Below are 7,407 nucleotides of genomic sequence, written 5' to 3'. Positions count from 1 at the left end.
ATTGGTGCTGACAGCTTCCTGGTTGTACTCCAGTTTATTATCACATCAGAGAAATCTAATTATGCCTTCATAATTGATGATTTATCTTATACAGACAGCTGGATTTACTTTTCTCGGAATCGTTTATTGTCCTCTCTGTGCCTCCATGCCGCTCCATGGACGTACACCTTAACACCAAGAGCTAAGACCACAATAATACAATGCTAACGATCGGCTGTCCATAAAGTCAGCAGTCTGTGCGCACAAAGCTTGAAACCCTGTGGCCCCAGACTCCTTTGAAGCCCACTGAGATCAAAAAGCAATGCTCCATGGAGCACGGACTAGGTGAGGAGCACGGGCAGAACAAGAGACGAATGGCTGGAAGCAAGGAGGGAGGAGCGGAGGACAATGCCTTCGGGACAGGACTGCTGACTTCCGATGATAAAATCATATTTGGAGGGCAGGCGTCCAAAACTCCCCGTCTGTCTGAGTCTCCCCTCCTGCCTTCCCTCCTTTCTTCTCTGAATATGGACAATGACTGTTTGCGTTTACAGAACCATAAATCAGAGGTGCCCATTGCCACAGAGCAGCTGGCACGTTTGCCAATAATTATAATTATTAATCATGCCGATTTCACGGTCTTCAGCGGGACGGCAGGAGACTGCACGGGACAGGGTGCGGCTGGCGCCTCTAGGCCCGCAAAGGAGGCTGGGAAGGGAAGGGTGGCCGGGAGAGGAGTGGGGGAGGAGACTTATTGAAGAAATGGAGAATAGGCGTAGAGCAAAGATGGAAAGCAAAGTTGGAAGAAATCACAACTTTAAATCTGAAAATGCTAATATGTGTCGTTCTTAAAAGCAGTCCAGCACATTTGGTTGTCAATTTGGTTTAAGAAGCATTTTGTTCTGTGTTTTACTTCCTCGTCTCTCATTTTCATCTGCTTTCCTTCATCGTTCAGGTATATGAAGCTTCAGGTGATCGTTTGAAACACAGAGCCTCTGGAGGACTTGTGTTTAACTACTCGCATTCATTTCAACAGCTGTTCCAGCTCCCTCCTCCTCCTCAGGCCCTCTGCTAACCAGCTGCCTCACAGAGCCCAGTAAAGCATTGTGAGGAACTGCCAGCTTGTGTCATCTGCCGTTCACTCCTACAGTACTGTAAATACGAGGATGACTGTATAATTAGATGGTTAACTAGTGAAATGTGTTGTTTTTCTTATTAAAATGTGTGCAACCTGGGAAGCCAGCCATGTGTGTGTTCCCTAACACTGTGTAAGAATATCTTTATGAGCATGAACATATGCTCTCCTGTTTGCTTTTGTTTGTGTTTCCATTGTCGTTATGTATGTTGTCATCTTTGTTCCTACATGTAAAGTACATATAATACTATGGACAGATGGGAGCTGCATGGGTGTGATCAACAGAGACCTGAACCCCATTTTCCTGATCACCAGTACAACACATACCAGGAGACCTGCAGGGTCCAGCTCTGGTCTGAGGTCAACACATGTCTGTGCTGGCACAAACCAACTAACAGATGTGTTATACAAATCTGGGGACAAATAGCAGCTCTTCTAAGAGTGTTGTTACAGCTATCGGGTGGTTCAAGAGTGAATTTATTAAATCCTAAAAGGCAAACTAAAACCATCATTCCTCTCCTTGCTGAAAATGATCTTCATTTATTATGAGAGTATAAACCGTTTAAGGACAGCTAGATGATTATTTTTAAATATATGCAAGTTTTTTAAAAAAGATTTACATAAATATTTTATAACTACTGAGTAAAATCAAATAAAAAATGTGGATCAAAAATGTTCTGTGTGTCTAAAGTTACTGATCGGTCATGTTTTTCCACTCTGGAGCACAATTATATGCACCACCGAGCCTCCATGTTATAAGTTGCACATACCCATTTGCTCCAATTCAACATGCAAGATAGTAGCCACTTGGGATGCAATTAATTGTGCCCAAAACACGTGACACACCACCAGCCAGCAGGTGACAGCAAAAGGGGTTACGTCCCATTAGTTGATACATGAAATGCGAGGCATGCAGCGTTGCAGTTAACCCCCAGTCCATCATGTGGGAGTGAGTTTGAAAATAATGCAGTTTCAGTTGCAGGAGTTACAGAGCTTCGACCTGATGAGCCCGACATCGAATCAAACAGCATTCAGACAAAAGTTGGAGAAATTACTCTCTGTTGTTTTCAGGGAGCTGGTTTACAAAGAAGGCTCGGCTATAATGGCGTGTCGTTTTGCTAATGCTTCATTTTGCTTCTCCTGCCTCCTTTTTCATACATCAGGATCAGACCTAGCATAGATTCAGACAGGTATGACTGGTTTAAAGCAATCTTCAGAAAAATCTACATAAAAGGAAAAACTTTAAAGCCCCAGTTTTGACATCTAAAGACTGAAGCTACTGAAATGGGCTACACTATGATCTATTGGCCTCCTAGACAGCAACTTTTTTGCTCCTGTGGTTACAGATGGTGCTAAAAGCAAAAAAAGGAAAGGCTAATCACAACTGCTAATGGCTGCTTGTGCAGTCGTATGACTTGCAGTGACACTTTCACTATTTTATGACCGTACCTTAATTATTAGGCACTCAAACTTCTTCAGGAATTTACGATTTTGGCCAAATAAATCTCCAGTCCACTCCCACTAAGAGTAGTATTGTTATTCCAGTTTGACTTTACTTTGTTTTCAATACCGGCAGTATTTAATCTCTTTGCTTTCTCTCAGTCTCAGCAGGAGGCGGTAAAATTGACAGCAGGTTTGATGGATGACCTCCTGGTCAACTCTGCTTCTCCATCTCCCCACCCCTCTCCATCCTTCCTTCTCCTCCTCTCTCCATCCCTCTCCTCTGGCTCTCCTTATCCTCTCCATGCATAACACAGAGTCCCCTGGGCAGACTCGGACAGGGGGCTGGTCTGGAGGGCCAGACCCAGAAACAAAGGACTCTGTGCCATTCGAATGCCCTCCCTCTGAGCCCCCGTCCTCAAGGGAGAGAGCTCTCTGCTGGGCTGGGGCTGTTAATAAGCTGCTAATGAGGAAACAGACCTCCATTCTCTGCTTACATCAAGACAGATGGACACACACGACATGTTTGTTTTTAACTTCCTTCTGATATGACGGATTAGATGGAGGCTTGGCTCTGATTGGTGATGCTACATTTTAAGGCATGAGATTGGTACTAATTCTTATAACCAATAAAAGGTGCTGTTTACTATTTTAGAAAAACCTTATAATTGAGTGGTTGGTTACTGCTAACATGTTTATGTGGAGTTTTTGTCTCCAGTAGCTTAAATCTATAGAACCAAAGTTACTCTTCAGTTCCTTTATGAAAACCAGTGTTATCGAAGAGATTATCATCATCTGAGGACAAGCGCACTGACCTGAGTGTAAAATCTCAGGTGTAAACAAGCTCTTTAACTACTGATGCAATGTTAACAACAGGGTAACCTGAGTAACCAATAATTTGCTGTTCTGTAGCTGCCATCATTATATCACATGTTCTTCATCTGTAGAAGACATATGGTTCTTTAAATGTAATTTAAATGTAATCAGTATTTAAGACCAAACTGTGAATGAAAGTGCATCAGGGGTAACCACTGAAAAATACCTCCATAGATTATTGGAACATTCATTTTTACAATTAATTGAAGTACCAGTGAATGAAGTCCTGGAGGAGGTGTTTAATGTGCTTTTGCTAAAAGCCAGAATTATCCTTCAGATTTTTAAACCTCTATCGGTATCTCTCGATTGTTTTCTTGTTGTTGTTGTTGTTGTTGTTGTTGTTGTATATTACAACTCAAATGTAAACTGAGTTACTGTCAAATGTCTGACATTTTCAGTATTGTAGCACCTGAGTACAAGACTCGGGTCCAACTTGAGTCCTGATACTCTTGGACTAAAGCTTACTCAGACTTGGACTCTGATTTGAGCATTGACTGCATTAGGACTTCGAAGACGGAGAGTAGAACTCAGAATAATCTGTTAATAGATTTTAGTTTTCATATAAGTCCCTAATAATTTTGTTTCGAGCAAGGGACCGCTCGTGTGTTTAACTGCATGTGTGTTCACGTGCCATCTTGTTCAGCAACAGTTACTGCCAGGGCGCTTAACGAGGTGCCACGAATTGTGTGTTTTGCTTTCTAAGATTTTACAGTTAACACAGGCTACAGCAGTGCAACACGTTTGATGTGTTCAAGAACCATTGAGGAGTAGACAGGGACTTCCTTAAGCTTAAACATCTTGGTTACACCAAGAAGAGCAAGTGGCATTCTAAAGTGACTTAGCTCAACAATTTGGTCCAAGATGTTTGGTTGGTTGACATTATAATTCATAGCAGGTGGGCTGCAGGTATCCTTGAGTTAATAAGAGACCTGTAGTGATCTCAACACAGCCAAAGTGATGAGTTCGTCTCCCAATTAAGAGAGCTGCAGTGTTCAGTTAAGCACAATGCACAGCACTGTAACTTCCTTTATAATTGAAATCACCAAACACACCAATAAGATCTGTCAGAATCTGATGATAATAAATTAAATGTGTTTTCTCCACACCCAAAAGGCCCCACATGGTCAGTTCAGGCTCATACAGTCAATAGTTTGGAGTGAAACAGCTCATCAAATAAATAATAGTATTAAAACTGAGGACTTTTGCCGAACACTGAGAACTGGAGACTTGACTTGGACTCAAGGTTTGGTGACTATGCAGCACAGGACATTTCTCAGGACTACAATGACTAAAAGAGAAAAAGATGTGATAGAAATGGTCAAAGCTGGTGACAGAAGAAAAGGTTCTGCCTTTTCAAGGGAGCATGTTGTGAAGCACTACTTACTTCAAAACCCAACTAACATCCCAGTGTGAACACTAAAGTTTAAACCTTTTGTGCCTGTGCCCCTTACCCACTTTCTCTGTAACCTCCTTTCTCCCAGCTAGTTGGAGGAAGTGGCATGCCGTAAACTCTGCAGGCCAGATGTGATCCAAAGAGAAACTGATGGTATTAAAGACGCCAACAGGACTAGGAAGTGTGCCTTTTCAAACTCTGCTTTGTCTACTGGGGTACATCAGTGCAACAGGAGGACTGACAGGAGGTCCACACTCAAGTGCCACACTCTGATTGAAACCCCATCCTCTCTGTGTGTTGACAGGAGGCCCATGCAGGGCTGTCTGTGCCAGGCAGGCAGCCCGGCTGTGTCTAGCAGTGGGAGGCATAACAGACAGGTATTGATATGGATTTCTCTCCAGTAGGCCCCAGCAGAGAGCCTGGGGGCCGTTAATAGGCCTCTAACGGGATGACCAGCCCGTGGACGGCCCCCACCGACCCCCCAGCACTTGTGGAGAAGGGGAGATGATAACAGATGGAGGGGGGAAAGGCGCTCTTCCTGTTTGAGTGACAGCTCAGAGAGGGGCATCGGAAAGCGACAGTGCAACTTTTCCTCTCAACAACTTTCATTTTTGCACCGGAAACAGCACTCTGATTGGCTGTTGAGTAGATATCTTACAGGTGGAAGATACATTTAAAACTTTTGATAAGTAAGCATGCTAGTTTTGATGCAAACTTGAATACGCCACAGATGTTGGCTAACAAGAAATCCTTACACCACCCCTGATACTGTTTGTAGAGTGGTCTGTTTTTGGTTTCCATTTTTCACATAGGCCACCTTTACTTATTTTAAATGAGTATCGTCACATCCATATTCTGGACAATCTAGCCAAATGAAAAGTAAACTAAACAGATTTGATACATTAAAGTTTGCGTTCAGGTCTTGGCTATTATTACATATATGAGAAAGTTGACTAAAGCCTGTTGTGGTTCTGGAGGGAGCTGTGCAGGGTCTGATAAATGTAAGTTGCTGCAGTTTCACAAATATTTTTGAAGGAAATAAGATGAATAAGTCTCTTGTTTGTTGGATCTTAAGACTACAAATGTGAACATTAAAATAAATCATTGTATGTAATTAGAGAGATGCTGGCCAACAAGAAAACCTTAGACCAGCCCTGATTTCTACTTTGAGCTAAAGGCTGATGACCAAGTTAGCTGCTACTAGCATGACACATCAGTTCTGGGTAACTTATGGCCCTTTTCCACCGGCCCTACTCTACTCGACTTGACTCAACTCTGCTCGGTTTGTGTTGTGTTTCCACGGGCGTGGTACCTCGTGTCAGATACCAGTTTTTCGTACCTGCTCTGCTCTAATTCCATGCAAGCTGAGCTGATACTAAAAGGTGACGTTGATGGACTGCCGGCCACTTATTGGTCACAGAATGTTGTCACCGAAGAGTCATGAGCACGGCGCCCAACACAGGAATCAAACCCGCCATTTTTAAAAAACGACATCAATACTGTACAATGTCTGCACGCAAAGTTTCTCCTTGGTCCGTAGACGAGGTCAAGACTTGTTTGGGACTAGTGGCCGACGAACGGAGCAAGTACACCCTTGCCTCCATGTCCTCCATTGTTTGTGATTGTTGTGTTTGTGTCGCGTTCAAAATGACGTCAGCGCAGTTTCATGCAGCTGTGTTATGACGACCCCGCCCACTGTGAGTCGGTACTCGGGCTGGTGGAAAAGGTACCCAAACCGAGTAGAGCCGAGTCGAGTCGAGTAGGGCTGGAACTGTGTAGTGTAAAAGGGCCATTAGGTACCAAGCTTTTGACAATAAGGAAGAATGTGCTGATTGAAAAATTTCAATATCTATCATCAAATGCATCAAGCACTTTTTCAAAATGTCCAAATCTGGCTGTATACTGTCACAAACTTTCTAGATGTTGCTCTGCTAAAAGTACTCTCATGACGTAATTTTACCAAGCAAGCATAAACTGAAGCATCTATACAGCAGTGCTTCAAAAGACTGCAATAAAGCGTTGTGTACTTCTGTTCGTCTCAGACAGAGTTGTGGATAGCTTGGCCATCCTCCCTGGTGGTAGTTTGTGTCATGGTTAGCAGCTGCTGGATTCCAGTGCAGCATCCAGTGGCTATTAGCACAGCATCTGCTGCGGCTGACATTTTCAATATAGCAAATCAGAGCACTGCTGCTTTTATGTCATCGTGTAGTAGAGAGAAAGAGTGCTTACACAAAACTGCACTCACTCCATTATATACAGCAGCTCTGTGTTAGCGTTGTGTATGTTTTGGCATATCTTTTTACTTACTAGTTTGTTAACAAATAAGTAAGCTTTGGGACTTGGACACAGGTTATTTATTTATTTCTACACTGACTTTATTAAGATGCGCTAACAGGTTAAATTGTCCAGGAGATATCACTTGTATTGCTAAATGATGCAGCTCTGAATCACACATTTTGTACACCCCTGAAGTTGCTTTAATATGACTCACTAAAACAAATTCATAACTCTTACTCGATAAAATTAAAATGGTTTAATTTTTTGTACTCCAGCTTCACTACACAAGGCTGGACGTCAATATCGA

This window comes from Notolabrus celidotus, chromosome 4 (genome assembly GCF_009762535.1).
Source record: "Notolabrus celidotus isolate fNotCel1 chromosome 4, fNotCel1.pri, whole genome shotgun sequence".
Classification (NCBI taxonomy): domain Eukaryota; kingdom Metazoa; phylum Chordata; class Actinopteri; order Labriformes; family Labridae; genus Notolabrus; species Notolabrus celidotus.
This window is presented reverse-complemented; position numbering follows the sequence as displayed.